At 42.8% G+C, this 18,487-nt stretch overlaps 1 protein-coding gene across 2 annotated transcripts in view; it reads left to right on the top strand.

Annotated features, from left to right (window-relative positions):
• LOC144826433 (transient receptor potential cation channel subfamily M member 7-like) overlaps positions 1-18,487 on the top strand; it is a 1,864,676-nt gene that overhangs the window by 1,002,154 nt on the left and 844,035 nt on the right. The gene's annotated exons all lie outside the window — the stretch shown is intronic.

The following is an 18,487-nucleotide window of genomic DNA, read 5'->3' as shown; positions in this document are numbered from 1 at the left end:
CAAGGTAATTTATGATTTCAAAAGAAATAGTAGATGGAAGAGAATAGTTAATCGTAGTAATTTTTGTGAAGTTTTTTCTGGAGAATGGATGCATAGTTCAAGCTCTGAGGCATTTTTTAATGAGGAGAGTTATTTCCAGGATAATGATTTGGTGCATGCAGTTGACACCAGTGGTCGAGCTTATGAAGTGAAAGATGGTTGTCCAGTTGAAAAAGAAAAACTTGTGACAACAGAGATAGAAGAGGTGTTAGGTAATGAGGTTTTAGGGAGACGTCCTAAGGGTCCTGTGTACACCTGGAAGTGTAGTAGTATTTGCAGTGTACGACAGGATTCCATCAATTTGCTTTGTGATTTTATACGGTCATTTAGTAAGAACAGTTTGAAGCAGAAAATGAAGTTGTTGCAAGAATTAGATCCTTGCAGAGTGAGAGAAGTGATAGGTTTGCATGGTCATTCACTGGCTTGTCTTTCCAGGAGAGTATGCCAGAGTGTTTTTCATCATTTCAGGATGCTAGCAGTGCATCATAATAAAGTGAGGAAATTAGTTAGAATGTTGTATTATGCTAAGAGTCCAGCAATTATGCTTAAACAATTATGCGCTGCTCTTTTGCATGGTTCTGAAATAGATGTGAAGAATATATGTGAAGAAATTGAGTTTTGTTACTTTGGAAGTAAAGAGGAGAATGTTGAAATTGACCAAGAAGAAGAGAGTAATGTGGAAGATAGTGTACAGGTTTCCAGTACAGATAATTTCCAGAGGGAAATTGCGACGTTTGAGGTGAAATCAAGTGAGAGGCCAAATTTCACTTGTGTGTGTTGTCGACGCACTTATTATAAGAATCAGACTAAGTTAGTGGATTTATATGGAAAAGTGAAAGGGAAAATAATAGTGAATGGAAGGATTTTACAACATACTTGATGGTAGAAAATTGTTTTGATTTTGGATTGGATCAACGTGTGTGTACTTATTGTTGTAACAAATTCAATCAAAACCAGATGCCTGCTAGAGCAGTTCATAATAATCTGGAATTGGTTGAGATTCCTTCTGAATTGAAGGAATTAAATACTTATGAATCTATTTTGATTCAAAGTATCCATCCCTTTCAGGCTATTGTAAGAATGGAGCCAAAGACAGGGAAATTGCCTCCATCAGATTTACAGAGAGGATTAAAGGGAAGAGTTGTTTATTTGCCTCTAGATTTGAAGAAAAACATTAACACAATTGGAGTAGAAAAAGTGGAAGAGGAACCTCTTGTTATCTTAGTTAATGGGGTTCCGACAAAGAATAAGAAAATATGGCAAGATTTAGTAGATGTTAGGAAAGTCAAAAGGGCAACATTGTATTTGAAAAAATATAATAAGTACTATAAAAATGTATATGTTGCAGAAGAGGAAGTAAGTGAGGAAGAGGATAACGATTTGTGTGCTGGTCAAATTGAGAAAGTAGAACCCTGTACTAGTGAAGAAATATATGAACATTATAGTGTTCATCCTTTGCATTCCAAGGAAGTCATGGGGAATGCTATTGAGTTGTTTCAAATGAAACAAGCGAAAGGGAGTCCCATTAGTGTTTGGGAGGAAAGTTTGGAAGCTCGGTGTTTCCCACAGCTTTTTCCAACAGGTCAGGGAGGAAGATATGATGAGCGACCTCATCAAATTCCTGCTTCTGAATACCGGACTTTGCGATTGTATGCAGGAGATCCTAGGTTTCGACAATGCATTCCTTATTTGTTTCATCTCCTGTTTGAAAGCGATCTGTCTGGACTGTCATATGCAGTGAACCACATCTTGAAAAGTGGTATACACATGCAAAACATCTCGGCAAGTGACTTTATGGATAAAGTCAATGTCCAAGACAGTATTTTGGATTCTCACCTGATTAATCTCATGGCGTGTCAGCGTGGTACTAATGAGTACTGGTACCGTCGTCATGGTGATTTAAAATGTACGCTAAGGAACTTAGGAACTCCCACATGGTTCCTCACTTTGAGCTGTGCTGAGTATGGCTGGGAAGACTTACTTGAATTTCTACGAGAGGCAAATGCTAACGTAGAAAACATCGAATTCAAGACACCCGGAGAACTGTGCTCTTTGGATCCAGTCAATGTATGTAGGTACTTCAATCATAGATTTGAAGGTATGATGTCTTTCATCATGAATAAGAAGAATCCACCTCTTGGAGAGGTGTTGGATTTCTTCTGGAGGAAGGAGTACCAAGCAAGAGGTGCTCCTCATATACATATGTTGCTGTGGATCAAGGATGCACCTAAATTTGGAACGGATGCAGAAGACTCAGTGATGAGTTTCATAGAACAGTATTCTACGTGTGCTGTTCCAAACGCAAAGGAGAAAAAAAGCCTACGAGAAAAAGTTCTACGTTTCCAAAGCCATCGATGTGGAAAGTACTGTCGTCGTAAATTCCGGAACAAAGACAAGTTCTACATCAAATGTCGTTTCGGCTTTCCACGACCGGTGATTTCTAAAGGAAGAGTGAACAGTTTGATGTCTTCGCTGCGACATAATGTGATGAAGAAATCACCTAAAAACACATACAATTTGAAGAGGAACGAAGAGTCTAAGTACATTAACGACTACAACCCGGTGATTTTGTCCATGTGGAATGCTAACATGGATATACAGTTTGTGGCTGATAACTGTATGGCTGTGGCTCGGTATGTGACATCTTACATCACCAAAAAAGAGAAGACAGAATTGAAGGATATGTGGGAGGACATTTCCCATGAAAAGAGCCTCAGCAAGAAGTTGTACAGTTTCAGTCTGAAGATGTTGTCGCATCGAGAAATCGGAGCTTACGAATGTTCTGACCGGTTGTCTTCAGCAAGTCTCTATGCCAAGTCCAGGAGTATCGTTTGGGCGAGTGTTGGTCTTGCTGCAACGCGTAATCGAGTTCTGAAACCTGTGCGGGAAATTGAGTATTTGGCGGAAAAGGAGCCAAACAGTACCGACATTTTGAAGAGCAACATGTTGGATACATATTATCCAAATCGAAGCAGTCACCTCGAGAATGTTTGTCTGTATGAGGTTCTGCAAAATTACATATTCAAGAGGAACATCAAAGAAGATACTGAGAAAGGAGTGTATGCTGTAATAGGAAGTGAGGGATGTCTGGTCAAGCAAAGAAAATGCCACTTGATAAACCATCGAAAATTGAGTGGCGAATCTCCTGAAAAAAAGGAGTTTTTCTATTTAGCACTTTTGCAACTTTTTAAGCCTTGGCGTGCAGAAGAGGAACTGCTTGGAGATTTCCTTTGTTACGAAGACTCATTCAATGCTGCCAAGGAGACCATAGAATGTCCTGCTTTTCCCAAATATGTAGAAATGTTGAATGTGGAAATTGAGCAGGAAGCAACGATTGCAGCCGAGATTGCCAGAGACAGTTCTCAGGACAGTCAGAGTTCTGCTTCATTGAGTCAGGATCCACTAGGAGGACCTCTTATCGAAAATGAAGCTGCCACTGCTATGAATGAAGTGGAAAGAGCCATGGCACATGCTCAGGAGGATGCGGTTAACTTAGAAGAGTTGGAAAGACAACTCAACGTTGAGCAGAGGAAAATATATGACGAACTTACCATGCAAATTGATCATGGATTAAGTCATGACAAGAAAGAGTGCTCATGTACGTCGTTGAAGCCTGTCCGACTGTACGTGAGTGGAGAAGCGGGAACTGGAAAAAGTTTCCTTATTAAAGCAATTTCATGTTATTTGCAGGAAAGGACAGAGTCATCGCTGTCTTGTGTTGTCACCGCTCCAACTGGACTGGCAGCACATAACATTAAAGGGATTACTTTACATCGTTTACTGATGCTGCCAGTGGAGCATGACAACAAATTAGAATATCACAAGCTATCTGGAGATGCTTGTTTTGAAGTTTCAAGAGTCTTGAGGAAAATGAAACTTCTTATCATTGACGAAGTAAGCATGGTTTCCAATGTCATGCTTGCCTTTGTGCATTTGAGAATGCAAGAAGTTCTCAAAACAGAGTATGATGTGTTATTTGGTGGCAAACACATCACTGTTTTCGGAGATCTTCTGCAGCTGACACCAGTGAAAGGGCAACCTGTGTTCAAAATGCTCACGCATGAAGATACCAGGAAGTGCTTAGGGAGTATTGGCAACGTCAATATATGGTTAAACTTCAATTATGCTGAACTGCATGAAAATATGCGTCAGGCAAAGGATGAAGTTTACAAGACTATTCTACAAGATGTTAGAATTGGAAAAGTGACCGAGCATGGGAAAGAAGCTTTACATGCACGATTACTGACAAATTTATATCCAGACGAAGATGTTGTGCCTGAGAATATTTTTCAGAAAGTTACTGAGAAAAAATCTGGAATATGTTTGATGCCAACTCTTGCAGAATGTGCCAAATTCAACAACAAAATGTTGCATTTAGAAAAGCAAGAGATTGTGAAATTGGAAGCTATTGACAGAGTAGAGCATATGGGATCAACAATTATTTTGTCTGAGAATCTGAAAACAAAATTGGATTCATTAGAGAAGAGTATATCTAAAACTGCGGGTTTTGAAAAGACTCTGAATGTGTGCTTGAACTGCCGTATGATTTTAAGAAGGAATTTACATGTTGAAAGAGGTCTGGTAAATGGATCAATGGGTAATGTTGTTGATTTTGTGAAATACAGAAATAGAGATGGAATTGAATTTTTAAAAATTAAATTTGATGGCATTGAGGAAGTACAGCTAATTGCTCGTTGTTCTGCTAGATTTTTGCTTGTAAAAGACTTATATGTTCGTCGTAAGCAGTTTCCTGTTTGCTTGGCATATGCGGTGACAATCCATAAATCGCAAGGTTTAAGTGTAGACTGTGCATTGGTGAATATTGGCAGTTCTGTGTTCAAGGAGGGTATGGCATATGTGGCATTGTCACGAGTTAGGACTTTATCGGGATTGTACTTGATTGAGTGTGATGTCACAAACATTTGTGCGGATCTAGATTGTGTTAAGGAATACAATAGGTTGAGAAGAGAGTATGCGCCACATTTGCCTCAGTATCCTTTGTTTGAGAAACGTGTGGTAGGCCGGAAACGAAGAAATGTGACCAATACTGGGGAGGTTGTAGCAAAAAGACGAAAAGTCGATGAACCTGAAATTATAAGCAGAAACAAAAAGGATTCTGTTGAAGATGTTGTTGGTTTTCAATTTGAAAACAGTTCTGGTGTCAACTGCTATGCTAATGTAGTGATTAATGTTTTGTTTTCTCTACAAAATGTAAAAGAAGAGATTGTGGTCAATTCTGATCAAAGATTTTGCAGTTTGTTAAATTCTGTGTTAGAGAAATGTAGCACTGATAGAACAAACATAGAAAGTGTGTCTGAAATTCGAAATCTGTTAGACAGATGTTCAGGCCAAACACAATTCTCTCAAAATAGTCAGCAAGATTGTCAGGAGTTTTTAATGTATATGCTTGATGTATTGTATGCTGAAGGTGTAGATGTAGATCATCTGTTTGGGCTTTCTTATCAATGGCAGCATGACTGCGAGAACTGTAGGGTATCAAGTAGTACTAGTGTAGACTCAGAAAGATTTATATATTTAACTTTGCCAGACAGTAAATCAGTCTCTTTTAATAAGCTAGTAAAAGCAGCTGATTACAATATGGAGTGTAGGCAATGTAAATCTGAAATGATGTCCACATTATTTATACGAACATATGGCCAGTATGTCATTTTAATGTTCCAACGATGTAGGCCTGATGGAACAAAATTGACAACTTTAATTAAAAATGTTGTGGCTTCACAGTTGTCAATATCAGGAAGGACTTTTGTAACTGTAGCAATTATATATCATGATGGTTCTTCAATAACATCAGGACATTATACAGCTTATTTAAAGTGTAGAAATGGCTGGTCATTCTGCAATGATTCTGTTTTAATTTTCAAAAAAAAATTGCCATATGACCTTAAAAACTCTTACCTGGTGTTTTTAAAACCAAAATTTTAGGGAAAGAATCTCGGGATGTGCTCTGAGGAATTTCAAGAAGTTCTCATGGCTCCTACACTATTTGGCCTTGAAGATAAGTGTAGTACAGAGACATAACTTTTTACCATAACACTGGACGTTATTGAGAAATATGTGCACTTTGAATGAGTTCAGAAAAACTATTTCTTTTTATAAGCTAATTGAAGCAGCGAATCAAAACATGGAGTAGAGGGAATGTAAGTCTGCAATGCTGTCTACTGTTTTACATTGCTTTGTGATTAAAAGTGATGTAGAGAATTAAATAATTGTACTAGTCATAAAGGTAGTGTAAGTCTGCTTCATAGTAAGCAGTATCAGTGTGATAGGAAATGTAGAACATGATTGAGCAAGAAGGGGAAGATATTACTAGTCCAGGATTGTGTAAATGATCTTCAACATTTTAATTCTGAAAGTTGTGGAAATGCGAAAAGACGGGATTGGCTAACAAGAAATCCAAGAGTTATACATGGCTCTGACAAGATTTGGCCTTGTGGAATCTTGTGGTAGAGAGCAAGAAGTCATTTATTGTATGTAACATGTTTTTGAAAACGATGGAGGTTTTCTTTCAGAAAGTGGCGGGTTGAAAGTAATAACAGCACAACAGAGTGTAAGCTGTTCATAGGACATCCTTGGCCGTCATGGAAAGTAAGTTAACTTTAAGGAGTTCTGAATTCTGATTTCTAATGTTGTATGGGTTTTTTAAACACAATCATTTTGATTGTGTTTTTTTTTCCCCGCTGTTATATGATGAATACCTTTAAGTCACTGTTTTAGTGAAATTTGATACATTCTGAGAACAGCAAAAATAAACCATTTAACATGTATAATTAATTCTGTTCTGTTTGCATTTATGATGTACATGTAGAACTGTGTAGGAGGCATGGAGAAGGTGAGGCTTCTGTAAGTGTCAAAGTTGTTGCATACAGTGCTCATATTCTACGTAGTCTTTTATATTTCATTACTTTCACTGTTTCTGACTGATCTAAAAATTTTTTTTTTAAAAGAACAGTAAGTATAAGGGAAGGAAACAGACAGTTATGTTAAAAGAAACACAGCTATAGGGAATAAACTAGGGATACTGTTACCCGCAATCCTCTGCTGATGATGTCACTGAGCATGTCATGAATGATGTAATATGTGACATCATCAGCAGTGGATTACGGGTAATAGTATCTCTAGTTTACTCCCTTATAGCTGTCTTTCTTTTAACATAAGTGTCTGTTTCCTTCCCTTATACTTACTGTTCTTTTTAAAAAAAAAAATTTTTGGGTTCGCTTCCGGTTCGCGTACCGGGGAGCGAACTGGGAAGCGAACTAAGAGAAATAGAGGTTGGCACAGTTGCAAATATTGTACCAATGTTTTAATAACGGGGAGGTAGTTCTGAAAAGAACTTTTTTTTAAATTGTTTTTGTTGTTTTATATTTTTTTTATTATTTTTCTGAACATTTTTTTACTTTTTTTGAATTTTTCTGAACAGTTTTATATTTTTTTTGTTTTTTTTTCGGAGGGGGCAACGAAAACGATTCATTGTAAAGGGCTCAACAGGAGCAAGAAAACAAAAAAAAAGAATTTATTGTTTGGGGAGTTTCGGACAAACATGAGCATGATTGTCAATAGCTCTGTTGATCAGAGTGATGCTACTTTCTGCGTAGCAAATGAATCCACTGCAATGTACGCAGACTTGTTTTACTTCACGAAATCTCGTTTGTATATTTGGCACCATCTCCCTGCCCTCTGGTCCCGTTACTTCCGGTACAACAGATCTTCTGGCCATAATAGGGAGATTATCTAGGTCGTCCTGTTCCTCTTCTTCCTCTTCTTGCTGAATTATAACTTTAGCAGGTGGTCCACTCTTCCTTGGATGTGGTGGAGGTGGTGGGGAAGCACCAGCTGAAGCTAGTAAAGAAGCCATTGCTCACTGGTAACAAAGGGTCTTTCTCTCACAATGATGAAAGTCAGAGTGAGGAAAGAAGGAGGGATTTTCACCATTTGGGAAAAAAAATAGTTCTCAACCAATGAAAAGTGTTCATTTTAGATCATATGACCTAGTCTTACATCATTAGGAAACCGAAAGTGAAATGAACCAATGAAAAGTGTTATTACCAAGTCACATGACCTGCTGTGTGTATGTTACGCGCTTTGCAGGGCCTCCCGGTTTGCTTCCAGAAACCTGTGCTTTGCGACTCGGTAAGCGTACGAGTTCACTAACGTAGCACGTCATATGACGTATCACGCGACAACGCGAAACGTCATGCGGACGGGAGGCGTCACGATGTTGTTTTCTAACGCGGCAGTTGCGGTAAAGAAACGTTTACCGGCTCGCGGTCTATTTCGCGGCATCAAGGTCAGCTAACGGGAAGCTTCCCGATTCGCGAAGCGGGAACGAAGAAAAAAAAATATTAAAAAAAAAAGTTATTAATAAACATATAAAATATATTTTTGGATTTAAAGAAGAATACATTTTACAGCTACAGATATTAGCTGTTAAAAAACCAATGAAATTCACTGAAAAAACCATAGGTTATAGACCATATATAGTTAGGAATTAGCATTTACAAAACCTTGAAAATTCACTGAAAAAACCATAGGTTATAGACCATATATAGTTAGGAATTAGCATTTAAAAAACCTTATTTTACTCACACAAAACCATTGAAATTCCATATATAGTTAGTTGCACTAACTATATATCGCGCACCCGCAATCCACTACTGATGATGTCACATATTACATCATTCATGACATGGTCAGTGACATCACTGATGACATCACTGATGACATCTCAAATGACATCACTGATGACATCACTGATGACATCTCAAATGACATCACTGATGACATCTCACTTGACATCAATGATCACATCACTGATGATATCATTCATGTGATAATACAATGCATCTCCTCACACTGTAATATAACCTCCGTTACACCCAGTGTTAAATAGAGAGTATCATTTTTGAAACCATTGACACACCAATACTAGTTACTACATACGCACTCACTGATTCCTATGTCTACACACACATTCACTCATACAATCATTCATACATACAATCACTCATCTTTACAACACTATCATATGCACTCATACACCTATACAGACACTCACACTCTGCCACTCATCCATGGAGTTACTCACACACCTAGTCACTCCTGAAAAGAATCAATCACACTTCCATTTTCTCATCTATACAGTTAAACACAGAACACCTTACATTTTTTAAACATATACTAACACATAGTTACTCTCTTATAGAATCACTGATACAAGTACACATTGATCTGCACAGAGTCACACACCTCCCAGCCAGCCATACACACACTCAGTCTCCCATACAAATACTTGTGCAACCAATCAATAACCCATATAGCTACTTATATAGCTACTGATCAACACATGCAGCAGCTTGCACAACAACAGACATACTGATGCACACTTTCAGACAGTTTAGTCACTAACCCGTGCATTCAGTAAGACGCATTTAATCACTCACTCATACAGTCAATCACGCACCTACTAAAACCTTCATTCAGACACTTATACATCCACTCATTCTTCAATATGTAAAACATATTTAAACTTTACAGAAACACATAATCACTGGATGTTGTCATCAGTGATGTCATCAGTGATGTCACTGACCATGTCATGAATGATGTAATATGTGACATCATCAGCAGTGGATTGCGGGTGCGCGATATATAGTTAGTGCAACTAACTATATATGGAATTTCAATGGTTTTGTGTGAGTAAAATAAGGTTTTTTAAATGCTAATTCCTAACTATATATGGTCTATAACCTATGGTTTTTTCAGTGAATTTTCAAGGTTTTGTAAATGCTAATTCCTAACTATATATGGTCTATAACCTATGGTTTTTTCAGTGAATATATATATATATATATATTGCCCCCTTGCCGTCTGTTTAGACAGTATAGCATAGACAGTATGGCGCTCATCTTGGGGTGCAGGTTAATGCAGGACCAGCGTGTTTTTTTCATCATACCCGAGCTAATCCTTGCTTCATATAGTCAGTCCATGCAATGAGTGTAAACCAGGGCCTAGAGTTACTAAGGCTGGGGTGGGTGATCACAGGGCACTGAACCAATGGGCCTTTTTTAATGGTCACTAAATCAACACCATGATTTGCGCCACTTTCCGCAACGTGAGCGCCTGCGTATACCATTACTAAATAAGTCCCTATATTTATAACTGCTGCACGAGAAAGAACAGCATAGCATCGACCATATATATATATATATATATATCAGCTGACCTCCGTTAATTGGGAGGACCTGTGAATATCAAGTGTGTGAGGAGGAGTGTTCCCGGTCAGAGCTTACGGCATCCAAAGAAGGCAACACGCCAAAATGCAATATGCCACACCTAAGCTGTCAATAAATGTGTTCCCGAATGCTCCCCTTGTGTCCTCTGGCTTTCTTCACGAAGGGGTCGAGTTTTTCATATATATATATATATATATATATATATATACATATATATATATATATATACAAACACGAGTTGCCTCCAAAAGAGATAGCCACACCCGGCAAGTTGAAATCCTTTATTCAGAGAAGCACATCAGCAGCGCAACCAGCGTCTTCACAGCACAGCGGAGCCCACTGGGGCATACATTGACTTTTGGCAAACCACTAATACCAGGACATATTTCGTGCATACGCCCACTGGGGCAGGAGACATTATATGCACGTGACTTGCCTTAATCTGCTCCCTCCTCCTGCCAGTGATCAAGGGCGATGGAACGCCCGAAACGCGTTTGGCTTCGAAATTAGTGCTGTGAAGACGCTGGTTGTGCTGCTGATGTGCTTCTCTGAATAAAGGATTTCAACTTACCGGGTGTGGCCATCTCTTTTGGAGGCCACTCGTGTTTGTGTATGGAACGGCTGGCCTGGCCGTGAGAAAGCCCCACTGCTGCAAAGAGCGGGTCTGCAGCGCCCAACACTGAGGTCGCTGTAAGAACGGTAAGCCGGTCGGAGAAGTTGTATTGACACGGCATGCAACACAGACTGCTCCAAGCATGCCCACTTGGGTTTATATTGATTTATTTGTGGAGGGAGAGCGGAGCCCACTGGGGCATACATTGACTTTTGGCAAACCACTAATACCAGGACACATTTCGTGCATAAGCCCTCTGGGGCGGGAGACATTATATGCACGTGACTTGCCTTAATCTGCTCCCTCCTCCTGCCAGTGATCAAGAGCGATGGAACGCCCGAAACGCGTTCGGCTTCGAGATTAGTGCTGCGAAGACGCTGGTTGCGCAAAGGATTTCAACTTACCGGGTGCGGCTATCTCTTTTGGAGGCAACTCGTGTTTGTGTGTATATATATATTTTTTTTTTTTTTTTTTTGTCGAGGGGGCAGGGGGTCTGCCGAATAAAATTCCTTTCTGGACAAAAGACTTTGGAGTGCCGTTTACTTTCGTTGTAAATTAGCGAATCGTGACGAACATATATATATATATGTATGTATATATATATATGTATATATATATATGTATATGTATATATATGTATATATATATATATATATATATGTATATATATGTATATATATATGTATATATGTATATATATATATGTATATATGTATATATATATGTATATTACCTACTGGCGGTCGCCAGTAGGTATATATAGTTAGGATTTTTTCTCTATGGGTTTTTTGAAAATTCTATGTCTAATAACTTTGGCGTTTGTGGACGGAATTGGCTGAAATTTTCAGGAAAATGGCACATTTTGTTTCTGAGCAGCCCTTGAAAATTGGGGGGGGGTTCGTCAAGGGGGGGCCGAGAAAAAAGGGGGGTCCCAAAACGTGTTTTTAACATTGAGTTTTCCATAGGGCGGTTGGCCTCACTTTTAGCCCGAACGGCTGAATGGATTTGCACGAAACTTGGCAAAATTGTAGGGACTGGTAGCCCGATGTGCCTTTTGTAGGTCTCAATATATGTGCTCCAGTGGATTTTGAGAAATTAACGTTTAAAAAAAGATATATATCTGTAACAGCGGACCTGGCAGCGTCCCAGGACGCGTACTTTACGCGCAACGGAGCTTTGTGAAGCGAAGCTGATTGGTTCTCCGGCGTCTGTCAACATTCCAAACAGTCCGTAGCGGCCGCCATCTTGTCTCTCGGTAGGATCGAGAGACAAGAGGAGGCCAAAGCGAAGGGGCAAATGACCATAAGGGGGCATAGTACATTGTCGCTCACCCCCTAGGTTTGATGTGGAGGTTTTAAAAGGGCCCCGCGGGGCAAAAAAAAATTAAAATAATAATAATCGAACAGCTGAATGGATTTGCACGAAACTTGGCAAAATTGTAGGGACTGGTAGCCCGATGTGCCTTTGCTAGATCTCAATATATGTGCTCCAGTGGATTTTGAGAAATTAACGTTCAAAAAAAGATATATATCTGTAACAGCGCACCGCTTCGCGTACTTTTCGCGTTACGGAGCTTTGCGAAGCGAAGCTGATTGGCTCTCCGGTGTCTGTAAACATTCCAAACAGTCCGTAGCGGCCGCCATCTTGTCTCTCGGTAGGATCGAACAGCTGAATGGATTTGCACGAAACTTGGCAAAATTGTAGGGACTGGTAGCCCGATGTGCCTTTGCTAGGTCTCAATATATGTGCTTCAGTGCATTTTGAGAAATTAACGTTCAGAAACAAGATATATATCTGTAACAGCGCTCCGCTTCGCGGAGATAAAATTATATGTGTATTACCTAGCTGTTGCTAACACCAGTTAGCGACGGCTAGTAGAATATAGCGACCATCTTGGGCCCCACTTTGCATGTGAGTGATATTTATCACTAATGACATGCAAAGTGGGCATGCCAAGATGTTAGCGACTGGAAACAGTCGCTAACATCGCTATCTCCTATTATCAACTTTTGGAAATATTCGAGATAAGCGCGAATATCTCCAAAAGCTACCACCTGCCCTGAGCAGTTCTTAGCCATGTTATCCAATGGGAGGTGGATAACATGGCTAAGAGCATTAGCTCGGTAATGCATGAATATCGCTGAGTTTTCAGCGATATTAATGCATTGCGGTCGTTTTTTATCGTATTTCCGATAAACCTTGATAATAGCAAGGTTTATCTGCGATAATTTCTGACGGTAAAAAAATAGTTGCTAAGCATCGTTAGGGATAAATATCGCGTAACTTTGGTAATATGCCCCAACGTCTGTTAACGTTCGATTCGAAGGAAATCAGGAAGTGTTGAAAAACATTGTCTGCGCCATCTTGTCTTTTTTCAAATGCCACACTTTTGTCGTGCACGGCAGCCATTTTAGAGGCCTTGACCAGACCCACTCTGTGCACGCTGTCGATCCTTAGCATGGCTCCCCACCCTCGCAAGCATCTCCCCCAGGCAGTGGTCACCCCCGCTCTCTGTCTTATGCATGGGTAATAAACCTCACCCCAACTGCGCTGCTCTTCCCTGAGAATCACACCCTGTGCCCGCCCGACACCTCCCTTTCGCCCTATTCACTACCGCACCCTCTGACACTCCTTTTCCTCTGTGTCCGATTGTCCAGGCTGGTCCTAGGGTATCAGCTAGCCCTGCAGATGTAGTTTATGGCCACAGCTGTAAAGAATCACCCCTCTTCAAAGGAGTTATAGTAGATCAAGGCCCACACTCGATGAGATCCGTCACAGCAGAAGCGTTGCTATTATCTGAAAACCATCCTGTATTGTGATTGGGGAGGGGACCGAGCCTGAAGCGGAAGATTCCAGGGATGACTCTTTGTACATCAAAGTTTTTACAATTATGTGTCACATTAAAAATATATAGCACTCCGACAAAGTAGTAAGATTATAAAACTTTAATAATTTATAAATATATACAAGAAAACAAAAATAGTAATAACATATAAACATTTTTATGGAAAAACAACGAAGTAGCGGTCGGCTGTGCGAATAGTCCCAACGCAGCACAACGTCCAGATTTCCGGCGTGGGGCGTCGCGGGGGGTGGGTCATCAGTAGCAAACTGTTGTGCGAATAGTTCCAAGGCAGCAGAACGCGCTGAAATCTAGATGACACTAAAGTGATGTCTAGTAAGTTGCCACCCAGCAAATAACGGCATGGGGCGTCGCGGGGGGTGGGTCATCAGTAGCAAACTGTTGCGCGAATAGTTCCAAGGCAGCAGAACGATGGCACCAAGGTGATGTCCAGTAAGTTGCCGCACTGGTTTTGGTATCCTACAATGCTGCTCCGAATAACGGCGCGGGGCGCCCCGGGGGAGGCGGTGAACGGGCCTCTCCAGGTGGAGTGTCATCTGTTGTAGTGGGGCGCCCCTTTACCGTTTCAGTTGCCATTCCGTCCGTTTTTGGTCCACTGTGTCAAAAGCCGCAATTCAGCTGAGTTGCGCCCACTCTTGCGGTGCAGCGATAGGCGGCTGTCACAGGACTCTCAAAATGGCGGCAGGCTGTTTCCTTTTTGGGCCTGGTCCACTGAAATGGCCCTGGGACACCTTGGAAATCGGACGCTTGTCTGCTAGGTCTTGGACCCCATTCTCGAAAGCGTCCCCTCCGCCTTGAGAATTCATCAAAAGTTTTGGGGGCTCCGACTCCTGCAGGCTTCTGGTGGGGAGCGGCTGCCATGATTGCTCGCGGAATGACCACGACTGAGCTACGAGATGGTGGTGCTCTCATGCTGACGCCAGCTTCAGTCTGAAACATCCAGAAACAAGGTGGGGCTTTCATCGTTTGGGAAAAAAAAAAAGTTTTCATCCAATGAAAAGTGTTGTTTTTAGGTCACATGATCAAGCCTTCCATCATTAGGAAACCAAAAGTAAAATGAACCAATGAAAAGTTTTATAAACAAGTCACATGACCTGTTATGCGGCATAGGGTGTAAAATGCGGAGAAAATACGTTGGCACGTGAGGCGGCGTCAGTAGCGGACCGATGTGCGAATAGGCCGAAGGCAACACAACGCGCCAAGATCCGGATGGCACCGAGGTGGTGTCCAGCAAGTTGCAGCACTGGTGTGGCCATCCTACAATGCTGAAAGTCGGCGTGGGGCGCCCCGTTGGCACGTGAGGCGGCGTCAGTAGCGGACCGATGTGCGAATAGGCCGAAGGCAACACAACGCGCCAAGATCCGGATGGCACCGAGGTGATGTCCAGCAAGTTGCAGCACTGGTGTGGCCATCCTACAATGCTGAAAGTCGGCGTGGGGCGCCCCGTTGGCACGTGAGGCGGCGTCAGTAGCGGACCGATGTGCGAATAGGCCGAAGGCAACACAACGCGCCAAGATCCGGATGGCACCGAGGTGGTGTCCAGCAAGTTGCAGCACTGGTGTGGCCATCCTACAATGCTGAAAGTCGGCGTGGGGCGCCCCGTTGGCACGTGAGGCGGCGTCAGTAGCGGACCGATGTGCGAATAGGCCGAAGGCAACACAATGCGCCAAGATCCGGATGGCACCGAGGTGGTGTCCAGCAAGTTGCAGCACTGGTGTGGCCATCCTACAATGCTGAAAGTCGGCGTGGGGTGCCCCGTTGGCCTGTGAGTTTGCGTCAGTAGCGGACCGATGTGCGTATAGGCCGAAGGCAGCACAACGCGCCAAGATCCGGATGGCACCGAGGTGGTGTCTAGTAAGTTGCCGCACTGGTGTGGCCATCCAACAATGCTGAAAGTCGGCGTGGGGCGCCCCGTTGGCCTGTGAGTTTGCGTCAGTAGCGGACCGATGTGCGAATAGGCCGAAGGCAGCACAACGCGCCAAGATCCGGATGGCACCGAGGTGGTGTCTAGTAAGTTGCCGCACTGGTGTGGCCATCCAACAATGCTGAAAGTCGGCGTGGGGCGCCCCGTTGGCCTGTGAGTTTGCGTCAGTAGCGGACCGATGTGCGAATAGGCCGAAGGCAGCACAACGCGCCAAGATCCGGATGGCACCGAGGTGGTGTCTAGTAAGTTGCCGCACTGGTGTGGCCATCCTACAATGCTGAAAGTCGGCGTGGGGCGCCCCGTTGGACTGTGAGATGGTGTCAGTAGCGGATCGATGTGTGAATGGGGCCGAAGGCAGCGCAACAATATTTTCGGAATAGAAGACACCACTAGGCGCTGAGATTCCAAGATCCGGATGGCACCGAGGTGGTGTGTAGCAAGTTGCCGCACTGGTGTGGCCATCCTACAATGCTGAAAGTCGGCGTGGGGCGCCCCGTTGGCCTGTGAGTTTGCGTCAGTAGCGGACCGATGTGCGAATAGGCCGAAGGCAGCACAACGCGCCAAGATCCGGATGGCACCGAGGTGGTGTCTAGTAAGTTGTCGCACTTCTGTGGCCATCCTACAATGTTGAAAGTCGGCGTGGGGCGCCCCGTTGGCCTGTGAGATGGCGTCAGTAGCGGACCGATGTGCGAATGGGGCCAAAGGCAGCGCAACAATATTTTCTGATTTGAAGACACCACAAGGCGCTGAGATGCCAAGATCCGGATGGCACCGAGGTGGTGTCTAGCAAGTTGTGGCACTGGTGTGGCCATCGTACAATGGTAAAAGTCGGCGTGGGGCGCCCTGTTGGCCTGTGAGATGGTGTCAGTAGCGGACTGATGTGTGAATGGGGCCAAAGGCAGCGCAACAATATTTTCTACAATATTTTCGGAGTAGAAGACACCACAAGGCGCTGAGATGCCAAGATCCGGATGGCACCGAGGTGATGTCTAAGTTGCGGACCGATGTGCGAATGGGGCCAAAGGTAGCGTAACAAGATTTTCTGTATGGAAGATACCACTAGGCGTTGAGATGCCAAGATTCGGATGGCACCGAGGTGATGTCTAGCAAGTTGTGCCACTGGTGTGGCCATCGTACAATGGTAAAAGTCGGCGTGGGGCGCCCTATTGGCCTGTGAGATGGTGTCAGTAGCGGACTGATGTGCGAATGGGGCCAAAGGCAGCGCAACAATATTTTCTGACTGACACCACAAGGCGCTGAGATGCCAAGATCCGGATGGCACCGAGGTGATGTCTAAGTTGCGGACTGATGTGCGAATGGGGCCAAAGGCAGCGTAACAATATTTTCTGTATGGAAGATACCACTAGGCGTTGAGATGCCAAGATTCGGATGGCACCGAGGTGATGTCTAGCAAGTTGGTGTGGTCATCCTACAATGCTGAAACTCGCCGTGGGTCACCCCATTAGCCTGTGAGATGGCGTCAGTAGCGGACCGATGTGCGAATAGGCCGAAGGCAGCACAACGCGCCAAGATCCGGATGTCACCGTGGTGGTTTCATAGTTGAGAGGCTCTTCATCTGCAGTGGGGCGCCGAGATCCGGATGGCACCGAGGTGATGTCTAGCAAGTTGCTGTACTGGTGTGGTCATCCTACAATGCTGAAATGTAGTGGGGCGCCCATTTACCGTTTCAGTTGCCATTCAGCTGAGTTTCGGCTGCTCTTGATGCTACAGCGACAGGCGGCTGCAAGAGGACTCTCAAAATGGCGGCCTGTTCTTTGGATTTGGGCCTGGTCCACTAAAATGGCCCTGGGACACCTTAGAACTTGGACGCTCGATTTTTTTTTCCTTTCCTGTACATGCAAAAAAAGGTAAATGCCCGGTACGTTACACGCTTCATCTGCCACGATGAACTCTCCAGAGGAACCGAAAAAAAATATAGTTGTGGTAACTATACCATGCATCGTCATATGGAGAGGTGGCACCAATTAATGATAGTGCTGCATAAAAGAGAGATTTGGAGGAGAACCCCTGACCTGCTAGTACATTCATCAAAGAAGTGGCACTGAGAGCTTCAGAGGCAAGGGAAACGGTCCCAAATATTTAGAAGAACTTTGGAAAGATTAAAATGACATGTTTAGATTGTGGTAAATTAATTTCATGTGGACAGATGAGTGTTACTCTAATAAATACAGCATATGAACATCATCATAGTCGATGGTTGGTAGAGACATTTTGACTATATCCTGGACCTGCCCGCCTCGCCCAAAATGGCACCGGAATAAATGGGACTCGTAACTCCTTGTTGTGAACTGGTTGCAGAACCTTGAAATCACGAGATACGTATGCAGTTTTGAAGCACATGGCGGGCGGGGACGAGAATTGATTGAATATTTCGACATCCCTATTGATATTAAGTTCTGATGTGTTATAGATTACTGTACTGTCGAAAGTTCGAATTAACGTCACCCATGGTACTTGCCCGCAAATGTATATCTAGATAATTTTATTGTAACTGGCCCTGTCGTATTTTAATTATAAAATGTACGTCCACCGATTCCGTAACTGTTAGACACCTTAGTTCTTGCAACCTAATGGCCCGCCCGTTACGTCCCTCTACAGTGTAAATGTCTATTCATCATATACGATTACAGTTTGCTCCGTGGCAGGCCCACGTGGTTATAGGCTCGTATTTGTATAATGAAATTTTCACAATAAAGGTTTTTAAAAGAAAACATGGTAGTAGTATATACATTGGTAAAGTTTTTAATAATAGTCACTGTTTTAGAATCATTAAAAGG

This window comes from Lissotriton helveticus, chromosome 3_2, assembly GCF_964261635.1.
Source record: "Lissotriton helveticus chromosome 3_2, aLisHel1.1, whole genome shotgun sequence".
Taxonomy (NCBI): Eukaryota; Metazoa; Chordata; class Amphibia; order Caudata; family Salamandridae; genus Lissotriton; species Lissotriton helveticus.
This window is presented reverse-complemented; position numbering and strand designations above follow the sequence as displayed.